The sequence below is a fragment of the Schistocerca cancellata genome, chromosome 1 (genome assembly GCF_023864275.1).
Source record: "Schistocerca cancellata isolate TAMUIC-IGC-003103 chromosome 1, iqSchCanc2.1, whole genome shotgun sequence".
Classification (NCBI taxonomy): domain Eukaryota; kingdom Metazoa; phylum Arthropoda; class Insecta; order Orthoptera; family Acrididae; genus Schistocerca; species Schistocerca cancellata.
The window spans coordinates 251,307,336-251,329,398 of record NC_064626.1 but is presented as its reverse complement, the minus strand read 5'-3'; the positions used below and the strand labels follow the sequence as shown (position 1 = coordinate 251,329,398).

At 47.3% G+C, this 22,063-nt stretch overlaps 1 protein-coding gene across 3 annotated transcripts in view; it reads right to left on the bottom strand.

Annotated features, from left to right (window-relative positions):
• The window catches only part of LOC126170199 (uncharacterized), a 73,883-nt gene extending 52,190 nt beyond the window's left edge, over positions 1-21,693 (bottom strand). For all 3 annotated transcript variants that reach the window (XM_049920704.1, XM_049920702.1, XM_049920705.1), the window contains exon 1: positions 21,353-21,693. The gene's annotated coding sequence lies outside the window, so the exon portion shown is untranslated. The remainder of the gene's footprint in view (positions 1-21,352) is intronic.
• Positions 21,694-22,063: the final 370 nt, after the last annotated feature.

The following is a 22,063-nucleotide window of genomic DNA, read 5'->3' as shown; positions in this document are numbered from 1 at the left end:
AGGACATAACATATTATCTTGAATGGAGATTCACAAACAGAAGTTGAACTAACTTTAGATGTACCCCAGGAAGAGTACCGAGACCCTTGCAGTTCGACTGTAAATTACTGACCTGACGGATAATTTTAAAAACTTCCTGAGATGTTTGGCAAATGATGTACTTATCTACAAGGAGATAGGCTACTGTCTGAAAAAAGCTGCACTAACATCAAAGCAGATCTTGGTAAGATTTCAAAGACATACAAATGCTGGCAATGTGCTTTCGGTATTCAGAAATGTAAAATTATTCACTTCAGGAAGCAAGAAAGTGGTCTGCTTTAATTACAATAACAATGAGTCACAACTGGAATCAGTCATCTTACAGAAATACTGGAGATTAACAATCACTGGGGATATGAAATGCAATGACCACATAGGATCATCCGTAGGTAAAACAGGTGGCAGACTGTAGTTTACTGGTACGATACTGATAAATTGCAGTAAGTCTACGAAGGAGACGGCTCACAAAACATGCGAGCATGAATGGTTACAAGATTGTTCGATTCATTAAGCTCCACATAAATGAAAAACATTGGTAGACACTTGGGAAATGCAAACTATCCTGTAGCCTACTTCCACAGCTAAGGGAAGAATATTGAATTGTTTCCTCTGAGTTTTTCGCAGTTGAATGTCCAAATAAAATCTTCTCATTTTAAAAGCCATATCACTTTGAACAAAACACTCCATCTTATAACAGCTGTCTCCATCTTATCATGAGGAGTAAAAACCACTGGCTGCCATGGCTGGCAAAGTGTTCCACTTATATAGGTGTGGTAGTAGTGTCCACAGCCTTGCATAGAGGCTCGAAGTAACACATGCGCAGAAGGCGAGTTGGGTAACTTATAGCAGTTCTGGTCCACTGCAGAACCAGTGACATCAGATGCTGCAAGGCACCAGCACTACATTTGAAAACAATGCCCCCCACCTCCCCACAAGAGTCAAGCAACCTTCCCCACTTTTGCTCGATATCCAAAGCCTACCCCCCCCCCCCCCCCCCCCACCCATGCTCTACTAAATATGTTCCCTTTGCAGTTTATTCTAATATACTGTACGCTACACTCTTCTTTCTAAGTACTGTTCAGCTACAGTCACTTCTTAGGCACCGTTTCTTAACGATGTTGCACCCAGTACAACATTCAGCAACAGTCCCAATAATTTGTTCTACATCAGATGACTCCACATTCACAAGGAACACCATACACTTTGGGCACTTGAAAAGCTAAGTTGTCTTTAATGGGGCATAATGTACTTTGTGTCTTGGAGGCAGGCCAGAACATTTGTCTCAGCAGCACTCCCCCTATTTTGCTGTTCATTATTCTACAATATGGAAGTAATGGCCTCTTCTTCTGATTCACAAGGCATTCTGCGTAAAAGGCACTTTGAAAGTTTTAGCAATGTTCCCCTTCCTATAACCATTTTCTCTGAACACACAACTTAAATGTGCACTTCAGCCTTTAGGTGGTCATCAGAAATGCCTTCTTGTATACAGGGAGGTGAATGCTATTTGTGTCCAAGTACATGATGATGATGATGATGATGATGATGTTTGGTTTGTGGGGCGCTCAACTGCGTGGTTATCAGCGCCCGTACAATTTTCCAACCTTTGCTCAGTCCAATTTCGCCACTTTCCTGGATGATGATGAAATGATGAGGACAACACAAACACCCAGTCATCTCGAGGCAGGTGAAAATCCTTGACCCCGCCGGGAATCGAACCCGGGACCCCGTGCTCGGGAAGCGAGAACGCTACTGCGAGACCACGAGCGGCGGACTGTCCAAGTACAGGTCAAAGAGCAAGCAGCAAGACAGAGGTGTGTACTGGAACCAGTGCTACAGGCCATCTTCAAAATATGAGATATGTTATACCCTGCTACAGACAACATAGCTCTTTGAGTGCTCGATGTGTATGGGTCCCCTGCGAATGTGGTAACACCTACACAGATCAAATTATTCGCATTGTTGCTGAGTGTTGTGCTGAGCACAAACAATGTATTATAAAGACAGGAAGCTTGAAAAGACAGCCATAGCTTAACATTACCTGGAAAATTGACACGGAATAAAATGAAAAAAGACAAGAGTCTTGCTAATACGTCACCGTCTTGGGTTTCCATTACAAGAGACGATCAAGATTAGAATAAACCATAACAATTTTAACAGAGACCAGAGGTATGGCACGGAGCTTAGATATAGAGTGAATGGCAACATTAATGTTTGACACTTATGGGAAGGTGGCAGCAACAGTTTCAAACGCAGTGCTGGTCCCTCATGCCACCTGATGTCACTGGTCCTGCAGCATATTGAAGCAGCTACAAGCTGTCCAACTCGCCTTCCCCACATGCATCACTTCAATCCTTCCGGAAGGTCACAGATTCTGCTATCGCACCAATTTAAAACGGACACCGTTTGTTTTGGTTTTAGGGCGCAAAACTGCTATGGTCATTAGCGCCCGGTCTGTGACTTAGGAAACGATAAATGGAAAGCAGCAGCAATGGGAACAAAACTCAAAAAATTGGGAAAACTAAAAGCAGAAGGAAAGCGTAAAAATCCACTACAGAAAGGGGTTGGTTGTCCCCAAAAAGAGCTTCAAAATAACTGACGTCATCTCACTGGCACTAATAAACTCGAGAACGCGATCGGCCGAGCGCGTGTCATCTGCTAAAATGGACAATATATCAGGCGACAGCTGTAGACGGGCGCGTAAAAGTAAAATAGGGGCACTCAATTAAAAGGTGTCTTACCGTCCACAGCTGAGAGCAGTGGGGACAGAGTGGGGGAGGATCGCTGCTTAAAAGATGTCGATGGCTAAAAAGACAGTGCCCTATCCGGAGTCTAGTTAAAATTACCTCCTCCCGACGACGCGTTCGGGAGGAAGAAGTCCAAGCACAGGGAAGAGCTTTCACGTCCCGCAATTTATTATGGGGAAGTGTCGACCAATGTGCGTGCCATAAAAGAACAACACGACGACATAAAACACTCCGTAGATCGGCGAAGTGAATTAATCGAATAGCTGGCTGAAGAAGAGAGACTGCAGCGTTGGCCGCTATATCGGCCGCCTCATTGCCACAGATACCAACATGTCCTGGGAGCCAGAGGAACGCCACAGAGACGCCCAACAAATGGAGCAAGCGCAGGCCATCCTGAATCCGGTGGACCAGAGGGTGGACAGGGTAGAGCTTGGAGACTGAGGAGCGAGCTGAGAGAATCTGAACAGATAACATACTGTATCCGCTAATGGCGGCGGATGTATTGGACAGCCTGGAGAACAGTGTAAAGCTCCGCAGTATAAACCGAACACTGGTTGGGAAGCCGAAATCGATTTTGAGTGTCGCCAACAATATAGGCACTCCCTACACCTAACGATGTTTTCGAGCCATCGGTGTAAATAAATGTGGCTTCATTTGTGCACATAGAGCAGCAAATGCCCGACGATAAACAAGTGAAGGGGTACCATCCTTGGGAAATTGACAAAGGTCACGGAGCAGGCAGATCCGGGGACGGAGCCAAGGCGGTGCTGTACCCCAAGTTGTCAAGAAGGTTTTGGGAAAGCTGAAGGAAAGAGAATGGAGCAGTTGACGGAAGCGGACTCCTGGTGGTAGTAGGGAGGAAGGGCGGCCTGCATACCCTACATCCAAGGAGGCGTCGAAAAAAATGTCATGGGCCGGATTAGCATGCATGGAAGACAGATGGCTAGTATAACGACTCAAGGACAGCTCGCCGATTGGACAGCGGAGGTTCAGCAGTCTCAGCATAAAGGCTTTCCACAGGGCTGGTGTAAAAAGCTGCAGACACTAAACGTAATCCACGGTGGTGGATAGAGTCGAGACGCCGAAGAATAGACAGCCGAGCAGAGGAGTAAACTATGCTTCCATAGTCCAATTTCGAGCACACTAAGGCGCGATAGAGGCGGAGAAGAACCACTCAGTCCACTCCCCAGGAGGTACCGTTCAGGACACGGAGGGTGTTGAGGGATCGCAGACAGCGAGCCGGAAGATAGGAAACGTGGGAGGACCAGCACAGTTTTCTGTCAAACATAAGACCCAAGAAATTAGCGACGTCCGAAAACGGAAGGTTGACAGGTCCTAGATGTAAGGAGGGTGGAAGAAACTCCGTATGTCGCCAAAAATTCACACAAACGGTCTTACTGGGAGAAAAACGGAATCCGGTTTCGATGCTCCAAGAGTGGAGGCGATAGAGACATCCTTGAAGACATAGTTCAAGAAGGCTGGTCTGTTGAGAGCTGTAGTAGATCGCAAAATCGTCCACAAAGAGGGAGCCTGAGACATCAGGAAGGAGACAATCCATAATCGGATTTAAGGCAATGGCAAACAGTACAACACTCAGCACGGAGCCCTGGGGTACCCCGTTTTCTTGGGAGAAAGTATGGAAGAGAGTGGTGTTCACCCACACTCTAAATGTGCGCTCTGCCATAAATTCATGAAGAAAAAGGGGCAGCCAACCTCGAAAGCCCCAAGAAAACAGTGTGAGGAGGAAGCCTGTCCTCCAACAGGTATCGTATGCTCTCTCCAGATCAAAAAAGATTGCTACTGTTTGGCGTTTCCGGAGAAAATTGTTCATAATATAACTGGAGAGAGCAACAAGATGGTCAACTGCAGAACAATGCTTTCGGAAACCGCATTGGGCAGGTGTTAAAAGACTGCGGAACTCCAGCCACCAAGCTAAACGGCAATTCACCATACGCTCCAAAACCTTACATACAGTACTCATGAGAGAAATGGGGCGATAGCTAGAGGGGAGATGTTTGTCCTTTCCAGGTTTCAGAACAGGAACGATGATAGCTTCCCACCATCGTCAGGGAAAAGTACTGTCGGTCCAAATTCGATTATAAAGGCGAAGGAGGTAAAGCAGACTATGGTATGAGAAATGCAGCAACATTTGGATGTGGATACCATCCGGTCCTGGGGCGGAGGAGCGAGAAGAAGAGAGTGCATGTTGGAGTTCCCGCATGGAGAAAATGGTATTGTAGCTTTCGCGATTTTGAGAGGAGAAAGCAAGAGGTCGCATTTCCGCTGCACGTTTCTTCAGGAGAAACGCTGACAGGTAATTTGAAGAGCTCGAAATCTCAGCAAAGTGTTGACCCAATGAGTTAGAAATTGCGACGGGGTCCAGTAATGTATCATGCGCGACAGTGAGCCCAGAGACCGGGGAGAAACTTGGCGCGCCTGAGAACCGTCGAATCCGACTCCAAACTTCCGAGGAGGGAGTGAAGGTGTTAAATGAGCTAGTAAAGAATTTCCAGCTTTCCTTCTTGCTGTCGTGGATGACACGACGGCACTGCGCTCGGAACTGCTTATAGCGGATACAGTTGTCCAAAGTAGGATGGTGGCGGAAAACGCGAAGAGCACGTCGCCGCTCACGTATTGCGTCACGGCATGCCTCGTTCCACCAAGGAACTGGGGGGCGCCGGGGCAATGCGGAGGTGCATGGTATTGAACGTTCCGCAGCTGTAAGAGTAACGTCTGTAATATGTGTGACCTCATCGTCGACGCTAGGAAAGTGACGGACATCGAATGTCGCTGGAGACGAAAAAAGTGTCCAATCAGCTTGGCCAAACTTCCAGCGTCGCGGGCGCATATATGGCTGTTGAGGCTGCAGTCTAAGGACACATGGAAAGTGGTCACTCGAGTGTGTATCATCAAGGGCGAACCATTCGAAGCGCCGAGCTAGCGGAACAGTACCGACCAAAAGGTCTAAATGAGAGAAATTTGTCGTGGAGGCAGACAAAAATGTAGGGTCCCCAGTGTTGAGGCAAACTAGATCCGCTTGGTGGAAGATATCTAGCAATAGTGAGCCACGCAGACAAGAATGTGGAGATCCCCAAAGCGGGTGGTGGGCATTGAAGTCCCCAACCAGCAAATAGGGGGGTGGAAGCTGACCAAGAAGATGAAGGAGATCAGCTCCTGCCATTGGTGTGGACGATGGAATGTATACGGTACAAAGAGAGAAGGTGTATCCAGAGAGGGAAAGACGGACAACGACTGCTTGGAAGGCAATGTTTAAGGGGATTGGGTGATAATGGAGAGTATCATGGAGAAGAATCATGAGCCCTCCATGTGCTGGAGTGCCTTCAACAGAGGGGAGATCAAATCGGACAGACTGAAAATAGGGGAGAACAAAGCAGTCATGGGGACGCAGCTTTGTTTCCTGAAGACAGAAGATGACCGGTGAGTAGGATCCTAAGAGGATCGACAATTCATCCAGATTGGCTCGAAGGCCGCGGATATTCCAGTGGATAATGGACATAGGGTGAACAGAAAATGGAGGAATGTGACAAAGGTTGCCGTCAACTTAGCGACTGCTCAGAGCTTGCGACCAACAGCATGGAATGGCATTCAGCCGAAGGCAGAAGATCCTGATCCATACGTTGTTCAGGAGCAGCTCCTGCGACCAGCAATCGGCCGGTTGATCGGCCGCCAGCAGTTCGCCTCGGCGACACAGAAGACGGCCGAGGGCGATTACCGCCAGGTGGTGCTGTAGATGAGACACGCCTTGGTGGAGAAGGAGATGAACTGGGTTTCTTACTAGCCTTCTTGGAAACATGATGTTTAGATGAAGGAGCAACCGATGGTTGTGAAGTTGGGGTACGTAAAAAATCTTCACGAGTATGCTCTTTTTTTCAAAATCTTGGTGTCTGACTTTTGGGCTTGAGATTTAGCAGAACCCGATGAAGGGTGAGCCATAGAGTGGGCAGGCGAAAGTGGTGAGGTTGAAAGGGCGATCTTTGTGCTGGCTGATCTGACGACTGTGGCACTAAAGGTGAGGTCACAAGTCTGCGTGGCTGCCTCCTTTTTTGGCCGAGGAGAAGCAAGGACAGTGCTGTATTTTCCTGTCTGAGGCACGGTGGGCTGGCGACTGGCGAATAATTTTCGAGCAGCAAAGGTCGACACCTTTTCCTTCACTCTTATTTCCTGGATGAGCTTTTCGTCCTTAAAAACGGGGCAATCTTGAGAGGAAGCAGCGTGGTCACCCATACAGTTGATGCAGCGAGGGAATGGAGGTGGACAAGCACCCTCATGGGCATCCTTGCCACACGTAACACATTTGGCCGGATTGGAACAGGACTGGCTGGTGTGATTGAACCGCTGACACCGATAGCAACGCGTAGGGTTTGGGACATAAGGGCGAACGGAAATTATCTCATAGCCTGCTTTGATTTTCGATGGGAGTTGAACTTTGTCAAATGTCAAGAAGACAGTGCGGGTTGGAATGATGTTCGTGTCAACCCTTTTCATAACTCTATGAACAGCCGTTACGCATTGGTCAGACAGGTAGTGCTGAATTTCTTCGTCAGACAATCCATCGAGGGAGCGTGTATAAACGACTACACGCAAGGAATTTAAGGTACGGTGCGGTTCCACCCGGACAGGGAAGGTGTGGAGCAGAGAAGTACGCAGCAATTTTTGTGCCTGGAGGGCACTGAATGTTTCTAACAACAGGGTGCCATTCCGTAATCTGGAACAAGACTTTACAGGACCTGCAATTGCGTCGACACCTTTCTGAATAATGAAAGGGTTGACCGTGGAGAAGTCGTGACCTTCGTCAGACCGAGAAACAACAAGGAACTGTGGCAACGATGGAAGGACTATCTGCGGCTGAGACTCATTGAACTTTTGTTTGTGAGCTGACAAAGTAGAAGATGAGGAAACCATTGCTAAAGTATCCCCCGTGATTACTGGTGTCTCCGATGGCGCACTCCTTCCTTGTGGGGGCCCTCTCTGAGGGCACTCCCGCCTTAGGTGATTGTTCACACCTCAGGTCACACCTCCCGAGAAACTGATGGAGGGACCAATCGGCACTTTCGGAAGGTATCAGCTCAGGTAATCACCCCTCCCTGGGCCTGGCCATTACCAGGGGGTACGTACGTGACCTACCTGTCTACCCGGGGCGGGGAATTACGCGTTACCCCGTCACCGGCTATGCATGGAAATGCGTGGGTCGGCCTTCAGACACGCACAGGGAGGAAAAAAGAGAAAGGGAAAGGAAAGAAGAGAGGTCTCGAACGCCGCAGCGGAGAAAAGGGCAAAGAGAAGAGGTAAGGAAAAGGAAGGAAGGCCACATTAGCTCGCTACGCATGTATCCACAAAAGAGTTGTGGACCCCCTGGGGGGACGGACACCGTGGCAGCCCTGGCAGTCTGTAGGTTTTACTCCTGATGATGCTGGCAGAGACAGCTGTTGAAAGCTCAAGAGTTTTATACAAAGTGACTTAACTTGTAAACAGAGAATTTATTCAGAATACAAAACTACTGAGGCTGTTATAGCCATAAAATCTAAGAATATACTGTAATCATTAACGTATCACTCACATAGGGACCATGAAGACTGATTACTGTGTGTACACAGGTATTTAAGAAGCCATCCTTCCCATATTCATACACACTTTGAACAGGGAGAAACCCTGGGACTAAGTAATAATCTGACATTATGCCGATAGATTGATAATGTCATTAACATAGTAGAGTCATGAGTGTTAATGGACAATCAATGGTTCACATCAGAAACAATATTAAAACATTAACAAAGTAAAATCCAACAACATAACTGAACCTCCAAAGAAAACATAGTTTTGAGCCAGGATTGCTATCTCATGGGAAAACTGGGGTTCCAATCAAGGCCATACAAGTAACTACTGAATGAACAATACAACAAGTTATCAACCAAACTAACCTAGACCACAAGCTACACCAAAATTCACCCTGTCACCAATTTATAAAGAAAAACACACAGGTCTTCTATTAGAACACAAAAAAGCAGTTGTTCCCATCAATGGATCACTTTCTCAACTACACTTATATTCCGAGATCTAGCAAATGACACAATCTAAATGTTCCTGTAAAGAATCAAACTTACTTGTTAAATTTGCTAGAGGCTTCCCCCAAGTTTGTCAAACTTGTGTGCAGCCTTACCAACAAGTCCGTCACATTTAACCTCACTGTTCAAGGAAATTCCAAGCTTTGTGAATCATGTCACAAAGTATTTTGACACTGGAGGGCAATGTACAACATGCAAAGCAGGACACAAACATAAAACCTTCAAAATCTGCTCCTGCTGCCAGATATCTCAAACTTATAGTCTCACGAGTAGGTGGCTACTCTTTGACCAACACATATGTAAACAGTCAAACTTATTTGTCAAATTAGCTGTCAGTCTACTTTTGAGAAACATGTCAAACTATACAGTATACTACCAAATAATTTGACAAACACATTAAGTTCAACAAATTGTTCGATCATGTAAGGGGGCCTTCAGGCACCACCCACAGTAATAAATGACCTATTATAAGCAGAACATACTTGTAATTGACGTCAACAACTGAAACGTAAAAATAAAAACATCACAATTCCCATACACTTAACGCGGGATTTCACCATTCAAAGAATATGCCACCAGATCGCATTGTTCACTACATCCAAAACCCTTATGTGTGGTACAATGCCCTCTGTCATACACATCACAATGGTTTGAGATTACGTATGCAGTAGATGCAGATACAACTGGTAGGTCTCACATTAATTGAATTCAATATACAGCTATAATATTTGGTTGGCAACATATGTACCCAGCAAAAGTAACATGTAATAAAGATCATTTTGAAACAAACTAATTTGCAGCGAAGTCAGAAGTCTACACACTCCACAAAATAAAAGCTAATCTGTTTCTGATGGAGTTTCTAATAGAGTATTAAAGACCTGTTCCCATATGATAAGCCCAGTCTTATCTGAAACATGTAACGTCACTAACTCAAGCCATTTTTCCAGAGAATCTGAAATATGTCATTATCAAACACCTAAGAGGGGGTGAGCTGGTTGGTCCTCGTCCTGCCCCTGAATTACTATTCAAGGTGTGAATAGTAAACTGAATGCCAGCACCTAGCGATGGCCGAACGCCTCTGTGCCTCCCGGCCTAGCCAGATATGCAAGAAGAAGAAGCGTATGCGTGATCATCACTAAGAAAAGGTGAAACACACACTGATTGTGTGTCGAGTTAATATAGAAGGTTACAGTGGAGCGGAAGGAGATCTACTGTCCAAAATCATGAACGACAATAAAGTGGACATCCTTGCATTGCAAGAAACCCACTACTGGATGACAACATCTCCAAGATCAAAGTACAATGGCTTCACGACACTTGCCTATGCTGGGCACGAAAAACATGACATAGCCACCCTGGTAAGGAACAGCATGTTGAGCAACACAACAAAAATAAAGAGTAGCCACGACTTCACTGTGGGAATCAAGGTGAACGACATGACGATATTTAATGTGTACAAGCCACCCTCCAGCTCTTTGTCTCCATTCATGCTCCCTGTGACGCTCCACCCCTCTGTCTACATAGGAGACTTCAACTCTCATCACTTCAAGTGGGGATATAACAAGAACAATAGTGATGGCGTCTGTTTGGCAGACTGGGCTGAAACAAACAACTACCACCTTCTGTACGACGCCAAAGATAAGCCCACTTTTCACACGAGTGCATGGAAGACCAAAACTACTCCCGACTTACGTTTTGTGTCGAGCACAAATACAGGAGCAGCAATGCCAGCATCACGGACAGTATTAAACCGCCTACCTAGAAGCTAACACTGCCCAGTCTTAATAAAAATAGGCCTACAGCTACAAATTTTAACGAGCCCTCCCATCCCACGCTGGAATCTGACAAAATCCAACTGGGAAGCATATCGAGAAAGCGTGGAGAAAACAATAATGAGAATACCACCTACTGCTGCAAACTATGCACACTTCTATAAGTTACTCATCCACGCAGCTCATAAAAATATCCCCCGAGGAACCAGAAAATACCACATCCCATGCTGGTCTGAAGAATGCAGCAACCTACTGGAAGAATTTAACAGAACAGAAGATGAGGGCACTGCCCAGGCTCTTACTGACCTACTGACAAGGAACGAAAACAAAGATGGCACATGCTGATGGAACAAATGGACTTCACACATGCAAGCCGTAAAAGCTGGAATCTCGTGAGAAAGCTACGAGGAGCCAACCACAGGAAGTCAACAAAGGCCAGTACCCACCCAAACAAAATCAGCAAGAAACTCAGGGATAACACCAAGATAACAATGACTCCTGAGCAAAGGAAAAACATAAAAGCTCAGATGGCTGTGGCACTGCAGGAATGTGAAGAAAAAGCCGACATGTTCATGGAAGCAGTCCAAGAAGAAGAGGTTAAGATGGCATTCTAACACACATGGGCAGGGAAGGCAGCTGGACAAGACAACATCATTCCTGAATTTTTGAAAAATCTTGGACCAAAAGCGCTGAAATGGCTAGGCAAGCTATTCACGAGAATAATGGAAACCTGTGAAATCCCAAGAGAATGGAAAACAGTCAAAATCATTGCCATTCTTAAACCAGGGAAGAGTTGAACTAATGCAGGGAACTTGAGGCCAATCTCATTACTGAGCATAACCTACGAACTGTTTGAAAGGATACTGTTGGAAAGACTTAAACCAGTACTGGAGGAACCACTACCAGTAGAGCAAGCAGGTTTTAGACAAGGAAGAAGCTGCTGCAAGCAGGTGCTGGCACTTACCACTCACATTAAACGAGGCTTTTAGGAAAAGAAGAAAACAGGGATAGTCATTAACCTGACATCAGTGTACGACACTGTGTGGCTAAATGGTCTCATGTTAAAACTGGCAATATAGTCAAATGCAAAACAACATTGAAGCTCATGAACAACACGCTGAGCGAAAGGAAGTTCTAGGTCAAATTAAATGGTGAAACCAGAAAGTGCCATAAAAAATGGTCTTCCGCAAGAATTAGTCTTAGCTCCCTGGCTCTCCAACATCTATATAGCAGATTTGCCTGCTCTGCACTCACGAAAAATTTGCCTACGCAGATCATTTAGCTATTACAGCGCAAAGTAACTCATTTGGAAACCTGGAATCAACACTACATGAAGATCTAGCTACACTGAAAAAATACGACGACACATGGCATCTAAAAATCAATGCGACAAAAACAGTGGGCACAGTCGTGCATCTAAACAACAAGGAAGCGAGAAGGGAACTGCGCCTGGTTATAAATGGTAAAGCTATCAAGCTACGAGAATTTCCCAAAACATCTCGGTATTAAGCTAGATCGCAGCATGACTTTCAGACAACACCTAACTGATGCTGCCCAAAAGCTAAAGACGAGAAATAACCTGCTCAACAGACTGGCAGGCACCACTTGAGGTTGTGATGCTGCCACTCTACGAACCGCTGCACTGGCACTGGTGTATAGTGCTGCAGAATACTGTGCCCCAGTCTGGAGCAGAAGCCCACACGCCAAAAAAAGTGGATGTACAACTAAATGCCACTCTGAGAACCGTCACCGGCACCACTCTCAGGCCAACCCCCGTTGAGTGGCTTCCGGTGCTGGCAAACATCGCTCCGGCGTCCATATGTAGAGAGAAAGCAACCCAGGACACAGTAGAAAAAACTGAAGCAAACCCAAGGCTACCCATACATGCCGACATGGGAGGACCCGCAGGAAACCTACCGTCTGGAGCAGAACATTGGGTACAGAGGGTCTCGATGCTGAATGGAAGAATGCATGGCAGGGTCTGAGAAAAGGTGGCGTGGAACACCATCACCTAACTCACGACCCAACCAAAAGGGTTGAAGTCTTCGATCTCAACAGGAAATACTGGTCGGCTCTAAAGAGGTTTCACATGGGAGTTGGATGATGCAGACAGCAAAAAATCAAATGGGGCTAAACATAGGATTTGTGTTGTGACTGTGGCAAGGTACAAACAATGGACCATCTTCTGGTTTGTAACATTCATGGTTTCAGAGACGGCTCTCTGATGTCACTCCAAAAGTTAACGGATAATGCCAGGAAATGGCGCCATAATCTTAATGTTACTGTGTAATTAATTGTCTTGAATTTATGTGATTTTTGTTCCATTTAATGTGATAATGTAGTTTCCCTGACATAACTGTGATGTAATAACCGATATAATTTGTTTCCACATTGTAAGTTCCAAACGTTTACTGTGATTTATATTAATCTTATCTGTTCTTTGTAAAATGTATCTGGCAGATCAAATGAGAAATAAATAACCTATTTAAGAAAGGTGATAAGAGAGATGTCAGTAACTACCAACCTGTTTCATTGCTGACATAATTTTCCATAATTTTTGAGGCGGTGACGTAGTCTAGAAGAGTATCTCACCTGAGCAACAATAATATCCTCAGGTAGTCACAATTTGAATTTCAATTTAGACGTTCACTCACCAAATTTTACAAGCATTAAATAATAAAATAGTGCCTGTTGGTATTATCTGAAACCTACCTAAGGCACATGACTGTGTGAATCACAGTACTCTCTTGCATAAGTTGGAAGTTTTATGGGATTGATGATATAGGGACAACCAATGGATAATCTCATACCTAACGAAAAGAATCCAGAAAGGTTGGTTGGTTGGTTTGGGGGGGATTAAAGGGACCAGACTGCGACGGTCATCGGTCCCTTTTTCCAAAAAAAGTAAAACCACCCAAAGAGAATAAAAAAAACGAACAACAGGAAAGACGTCAGACGACACAGGACAAGAAATACTCCTACAGAGATCAGACGAAACAAATTAAAATCACACAGAGTGTGACAGTGGTTGGCCGACCATAGAGATAAAAAGGAAAAGCCAACCACCGAGAACACATTAAAAACTCAGCGTAAAATCTTAGGCCAATGGCCAGAATCAACACAAAAGAACAGAACAAACACTCAGAGTAAATAATAAAAACCCCCTGCCCGAATAAAACGGAAAACTAAGTCAGCCATACCAGGGTCATCACATAAGAGGGCAGGGAGCGTATCAGGCAGCGCAAATGTCTGCCTGACCACAGCTAAAAGGGGGCAGGCCAACAAAATGTGGGCCACTGTCAAAGCCGCCCCGCAGCGACATACAGGAGGGTCCTCCCGGCGCAGTAAATAACTGTGTGTCAGGTGGGAGTGGCCAATGCGGAGCCGACAAAGGACGACAGAGTCCCTGCGGTTGGCTCGCAGGGATGACCGCCACACAGTCGTCGTCTCCTTGATGGCACGGAGTTTATTGGGCATGATCCGATTGCGCCATTCAGCGTCCCAAAGCGCAAAAACTTTTCGGCGGAGGACTGCCCGCAAATCAGTCTCTGGGAGGCCAACGTCCAGAGACTGTTTACTCGTGGCCTCTTTCGCCAGGCGGTCAACATGTTCATTGCCCGGGATACCGATATGACCAGGGGTCCACACAAAGACCACAGAGCGGCCGCAACGCGCAAGAGTATGCAGGGACTCATGGATAGCCATCACCAGACGAGAACGAGGAAAACACTGGTCGAGAGCTCGTAAACCGCTCAGGGAATCGCTACAGATAACGAAGGACTCACCTGAGCAGGAGCGGATATACTCTAGGGCACGAAAGATGGCGACTAGCTCAGCAGTGTAAACGCTGCAGCCAGCCGCCAAGGACCGTTGTTCGGAATGGTCCCCTAGAGTTAGCGCATACCCGACACGACCAGCAACCATCGAACCATCGGTGTAAACAATTCCAGAGCCCTGATACATGGCCAGGATGGAATAAAAGCGGCGGCGGAAGGCCTCTGGAGGGACCGAGTCCTTCGAGCCCTGTGCCAAGTCGAGCCGAAGGCAAGGGCGAGGAACACACCACGGGGGTGTACGCAGAGGCGCCCGGAAAGGAGGTGGAACTGGGAAAAACCCAAGCCCGCAGAGAAGCTCCTTGATGCGTACGGCGATCGGACAACCCGACCGGGGCCGACGGTCTGGCAGATGGACGACTGACTGCGGGAACAGGACACGATAATTTGGATGCCCGGGCAAGCTAAAAACATGGGCAGCATAAGCGGCCAGCAAACGTTGGCGTCGGAACCGCAGTGGAGGTACACCTGCCTCCACTAGGACGCTGTCCACAGGGCTGGTGCGGAAAGCACCAGTGGCAAGGCGTATCCCGCTGTGGAGAATTGGGTCCAGCACCTGCAACGCAGATGGGGATGCTGAGCCATAAGCTAGGCACCCATAATCCAGGCGAGACTGGATTAACGCCTGGTAGAGCCGCAACAGGGTAGATCGGTCGGCGCCCCAGCGGGTGTGGCTCAAACAACGCAGGGCGTTGAGATGCCGCCAACACGCTTGTTTAAGCTGCCGGATATGAGGCAGCCAAGTCAACCGGGCATCAAAAAGGACACCCAAAAACCTGTGGGTCTCCACCACAGCAAGAAGTTCGTCGGCAAGATAAAGCCGCGGCTCAGGATGGACCGTTCGGCGCCGGCAGAAATGCATAACGCGGGTCTTGGCAGCCGAAAACTGAAAACCACGCGCTACAGCCCAAGACTGCGCCTTGCGGATTGCGCCCTGTAGCTGACGTTCAGCTGCTGCAATGCTAATAGAACTATAGTAAAGACAGAAGTCGTCAGCATACAGGGAAGTGGAGACAGAATTTCCTACTGCCGCAGCGAGACCGTTTATTGCAATTAAAAACAGGCAGACACTGAGGACAGAGCCCTGGGGTACCCCGTTCTCCTGGACGAGGGAGGAACTATACGAGGCCGCGACTTGCACGCGGAAGGTACGATACGACAGAAAATTTCTGATAAAGATCGGCAGAGGGCCCCGAAGACCCCATCCATGAAGCGTAGAAAGGATGTGATGACGCCATGTCGTATCGTACGCCTTCCGCATGTCGAAAAAGACAGCGACCAGGTGCTGATGGCGGGCAAAGGCTGTACGGATGGCCGACTCAAGGCTCACCAGATTGTCGGTGGCGGAGCGGCCTTTACGGAACCCACCCTGAGACGGAGCCAGAAGGCCCCGAGACTCCAGCACCCAATTTAAGCGCCGGCTCACCATCCGTTCAAGCAACTTACAAAGAACGTTGGTGAGACTAATGGGACGGTAGCTGTCCACCTCCAGAGGGTTCTTTCCAGGTTTCAAAATGGGGATGACAATACTTTCCCGCCATCGCGACGGAAACTCACCCTCGACCCAGAGATGGTTGTAAAGGTCGAGGAGGTGTCGCTTGCAGTCCACTGAAAGGTGTTTCAGCATCTGACAGTGGATGCGATCTGGCCCGGGAGCGGTATCAGGGCAAGCGGCAAGGGCACTCTGAAATTCCCACTCACTGAATGGAGCGTTGTAGGGTTCAGAAGCGTTGGTGCGAAAAGAAAGGCTCCGACCTTCCATCCGCTCTTTAATAGAGCGGAAGGCCTGGGGGTAATTCGCAGAAGCGGAACTCATAGCAAAATGCTCTGCTAAGCGGTTTGCAATGACGTCGGAGTCAGTACAAACTGCTCCATTCAGTGAGAGCGCAGGGACGCTGGCAGGGGTCCGATAGCCGAAGACCCGTCGAATCTTGGCCCAGACCTGCGATGGAGTGACATGGAGTCCAATGATGGACACATACCGCTCCCAGCACTCCTTCTTGCCTTGGCGGATAAGGAGGCGGGCCCGCGCACGCAGCCGTTTGAAGGCGATAAGGTGGTCCATGGAGGGATGTCGCATGTGACGCTGGAGCGCCCGCCGGCGATCTTTAATCGCTTCAGCGATCTCAGGCGACCACCAAGGCACAGCCCTCCGCCGAGGGGACCCAGAAGAACGGGGAATGGCAGACTCGGCGGCAGTGACGATGCCGGCGGTGACCGATGTAACCACCGCATCAATGGCATCAGTTGAGAGAGGCTCAATAGCGGCAGTGGAGGAGAACAAGTCCCAGTCAGCCTTATTCATAGCCCATCTGCTAGGGCGCCCAGAAGAGTGACGCTGTGGTAGTGACAGAAAAATCGGAAAGTGGTCACTACCACACAGGTCGTCATGCACACTCCAGTGGACAGATGGTAAGAGGCTAGGGCTACAGATTGAAATGTCAATGGCGGAGTAGGTGCCATGCGCCACACTGAAGTGTGTGGAGGCACCATCATTCAAAATCGAGAGATCGAACTGCGACAATAAATGCTCAACGGTGGCGCCTTGACCTGTTGCCACTGACCCACCCCACAGAGGGTTATGGGCGTTAAAGTCGCCCAGTAATAAGAAAGGTGGCGGCAATTGGGCTATCAGCGCAGCCAGGACATGCTGCGCGACATCACCCTCCGGTGGAAGGTAAAGACTGCAGACGGTAAGAGCCTGCGGCGTCCACACCCTAACAGCGACAGCCTCTAAAGCTGTTTGTAGAGGGACAGACTCGCTGTGAAGAGAGTTAAGGACATAGATGCAGACGCCACCAGACACCCTTTCATAAGCTGCTCGGTTCTTATAATAACCCCGATAGCCACGGAGGGCGGGGGTGCGCATTGCTGGAAACCAAGTTTCCTGCAGAGCAATGCAGAGGAAAGGGTGAAGGCTGATAAGTTGGCGGAGCTCAGCTAGATGGTGGAAGAAACCGCTGCAGTTCCACTGGAGGATGGTTTTGTCCATGGCTGAGAAAGGCGTGCCGGGACTGGGACGGCAGATTACGCCGCTGGGTCACCTGCTGCCTCCGATTGAGCACCCGTGCTAGTGCTATTGCTATTCACGGCGTCTGAGGGACCGGCGAGATCGAGGTCTTCAGCGGACGCCAGAATCTCCACCTCGTCCCCAGATGCAGAGCTAGAAGGTTGCGATGGGGTGGCTACCACCGCGCGTTCCTTGGGCTTAGAGCTGCTCTTCTTTGATTTCTCACGCTGCTCCTTGGGTTTAACTGGCTGGGAGGGCTTCACCGATTCAGTCTCCGGGACTGAGGAGGATCGGGAAGCCCTTCGACCTGCAGATTGTGGGCACTTACGCCACTGTCTATCGTCAGCCTTCCCGCCGGTGGAAACCTGGGAAGGGAGGGACCCAAGGGACCCCTTGCGAGCGTGAGAAGCCGAAGAAGTTGGACACTTCTCCGGCTTAGAAGCGGGGACCGACGTCCCCGATGGGGGGGATGGTGTTGCTCCTGAGGTAGGTGGCACAGGAGCAACCCGGTGGGTAGAGCCCCCCACTGGCAAGGGGGCAGGAGGAGTTGTACCACTCGTCGATCCGGCCGGAAGGCGCGAAACTGATGGGGCTAGCACAGGTGTTGTAGCAGCGGCGTAGGAAGTTGTCATTCGCACTGGATGTAATCGGTCGTATTTCCGTTTGGCCTCAGTATAAGTCAGTCGGTCCAGGGTCTTATATTCCATGATTTTGCGCTCTTTCTGGAATATTCTGCAGTCCGGCGAGCAAGGTGAATGGTGCTCCCCGCAGTTGACGCAGTTGGGAGGCGGGGCACATGGAGTATCGGGATGAGATGGGCGTCCGCAATCTCGACATGTGAGGCTGGAAGTGCAGCGGGAAGACATATGGCCGAACTTCCAGCACTTGAAGCACCGCATCGGGGGAGGGATATAGGGCTTGACGTCACATCGGTAGACCATCACCTTGACCTTTTCCGGTAACGTATCACCCTCGAAGGCCAAGATGAAGGCACCGGTAGCAACCTGATTGTCCCTCGGACCCCGATGAACGCGCCGGACGAAATGAACACCTCTACGTTCTAAGTTGGCGCGCAGCTCGTCATCAGACTGCAAAAGGAGGTCCCTATGGAAAATAACACCCTGGACCATATTTAAACTCTTATGTGGAGTAATAGTAACGTTACCATCCCCCAACTTGTCACAAGCAAGTAACCTGCGTGACTGGGCGGAGGATGCCGTTTGTATCAGTACTGAGCCAGAGCGCATTTTAGACAAGCCCTCCACCTCCCCAAACTTGTCCTCTAAATGCTCGACGAAGAACTGAGGCTTTGTGGAGAGAAAAGACTCCCCATCAGCTCTCGTGCAAACTAAGAATCGGGGCGAATAACTGTTACCTCCATCCTGGGACGTACGCTCTTCCCACGGTGTGGCCAGGGAGGGGAACGTTTTCGGATCGTACTTCTGAGCATTAAATTGAGCCCGAGAACGCTTAGAGACTGCTGGCGGCTGGCCGCCAGCGAGAGATGACGTACCACGCTTCATTGCGGGTCATCCGCACTGATGCCACCTACTCCGACCAAGGGCCCTCCCCACGGGCGCCACCCAGCCACAGCAAAGGCCACCTGGCAGGATGGCCGTTGCCGGGAGTCCTGATACCCCAGGAGGATAGGCATCTACTCCTTGGCATACGTGGGGAGTTAACGGCGCAGGCATCAGTAGAGCGATCCCTGTGTTGTCAGGGGGCTACAACCAAGAGGGTACATGGCGGCCCCACCACAACGGACTGGCTACCGTGCTGGATCTTAGGTGCAAAAATGGCCAAGGTCGTCGTCGCAGTTAAAAGAAACACTGCAGAGTGCAGTGTGGTAATCGCCCAAGAGATCGAAAACGAGCGGGACACCATTGCAACGACGAGAAAGACGGCTAAAGGTCTAATTGCACTACGGATACAGTGCACCATGTAAGGCGCCCTTCCCCAATTGGCTCGCTCTTCGGAATAATTTAGAAAGATGGAGGTCAAACCCGAGAGGGGACCATCACATAAGGCCAAAACATGTGAGACTCTTTTTAGTCGCCTCTTACGACAGGCAGGAATACCGCGGGCCTATTTTAACCCCCGAACCCGCAGGGGGGAATCCAGAAAGTTATACTTAGTAATTCAACCAATATACTCTGTGTACATAATGGTGACTGAGGAGAGATCACTTATGGGGTTCCTCAATGCTCGAATTTAGTCCACTATTGTTTCTATATATGTAAATGATCTTCCGTGTAATGTACAACAAGCAAAATTCCTTCTTTTGCAGATGAAACTGGTATTGTAATCAATACATACCGAAACAGAAATAGGAAACAATGTTCTTGAAAGTATCATTGATTGGTTTTCTACAAATGGTTTCACACTCAGTTTTAAAAAGACACAATACATTTAGTTCTGCACATATAGAGGTACTACATAAATGACAGATGTAACGTATGGTGATGAACTAATAAACAAGGTAGAAACTTCAAAGTTCTTGGGTGTCCATCAAAAAAGCACACTTTGGAACTCCTAAAACAACTTATTTCTGCCACACTTGCTCTTATAACCATTCCAAGTCTTGGGGAGAGACAAATCAGTAAGTTGACATATTCTGCATATTTCCATTTAATACTTTCATATGGATTAATGTTCTGGTGTAACTCAAGTATACGAAAGGAAGTCTTCACTGCTTAAAAATGTACTGAAAGAATAATGTGTTGCACTCACCCACGATCATTTTGTTAACATCTGCTTAACGAGTTGACCAAAGAGACAACTGCTTCACACTACATTTATTTTCTCAAAAAGTTTGTTGTATAAACAATCCTCTACAGTTCAAAAGGGGTAAAATTTACATACTGGATCCCACTTTCATTTCTCAACACCGCATGGACATATATATAAGTTTCACTACTGGTCAATTAGTTACCACTACCAGATTCTCTACTTTCACATTTGTCGACTTCGCTAACTCACAGTCAAATTGTCACCTTCCAACTTAACCTAGACATTGGGCTGTGCTACAGATCAGTCATGTCACTCACCAAGATCTCACGAGAGGTCTAGTAAGCAACCTTAGCCTCAGAAGGAACAACTATTACACACACACACACACACACACACACACACACACACACGCTGCGCCACATTATGGTTGTCTTTAACACAAAAAAAAGGGTTGCACAATAGCACAACTAAAATTATGGATCATCAAGTTAAATAAAATGTCTAATAGTTCACGAAAAAAAATATGATAACTGAAAAAAACTTCTCCCCGACAACTCCAATTACCATAATGTGTAAAAATGGTTCTGTTTCGAAATATACACTGTAGGACTACACCAATTACAGGACAATGAAGACAGGGTAGTGACATACTGTGACTACTTTTGTCGGTTTAGCATTCAACGGCTATTCTCTAAGGAGAAAAACATATACATTTATTATGAATTGAGTAGGCAAATAACTCTGTGGAACCTAAAATATTAATTCGGGAAAAAACTCGTTACATATCAACAGCCTATCTCTTTCATGGTTAGTCTTACCTTCATAAAAGAAAACTGTTGATTACATTTTGGAAACACGAAAACATGTGACACCGTAGTTAAATTTCACAAAAGTCAACATAAATGATGCAAAACGAATATTACAGTTTCACCAACGTAATACGAACCTAAAAATCATATTACACCTTGGTTGGAACTGGAAATCGTCCGCTGAAAATATTTAAGGTAATAGTGCGGAGTGAAACAGATAACCGGTAAGCCACATGTAACAAATAGTGTAGGTCTTAAAACAATTGTTGAATACTGTTACATATAAAGAAAACGACATAACTTGGTAGTAAGTGACGTTGGGCAATACGTACCCGAACTATGACGATTTCACTTAGAGACAAAACATTGTACCAACTACGTGCAGCGATCTGTATTCAGAGGCTGCAATGCAGCATTTCGTCGAAATCTAAGGTTTTTTCCTTGTATTCTATTTCCAAGTTCATTAATTTTCCGTCGGAGGCATATAACACCAGATAGATTTTATTACAATTTGTCACCCAAAATCTCTCACATAAAAAAGATCCGTAAGAATTTTACTTCTGTAAAACACACCAATTAAAGGCAATAGCTTAAAATCCCTAGACAAATCATCCACTATCACTTATAAACAACATCAACAACTCAGCATAAGAACCAGGCCGCCACTATTGAAATTTGAAACGTTTCCCCGAATGTCGATACAATATATCGACATTCATGATGAATCTGCATCTCTAGAGATCGATTTGCATCGGATGCCACAGATCTGAACAGACGTGGCGGAATGTCCCACGGACTGAGCATGGAATTCAAATTGCGTAGAGAGGCAAACTTTCCGTGCAGCACCCAATGCCATTACGCTAACTCGATCGCCATTTTAACTATGTTCAAAGCGCAAAAGCTAATTTCCGTTCTTGCGGTCAAAACATTGAGTGTATACAGTGAACAGATTTTAGCACCATGACAAGGTGTTTTGTATATTTGCTACAGCTCAAATCCTCAAACTATCACATTAAACTGCTTCAAGAAGAAATATTTTATTA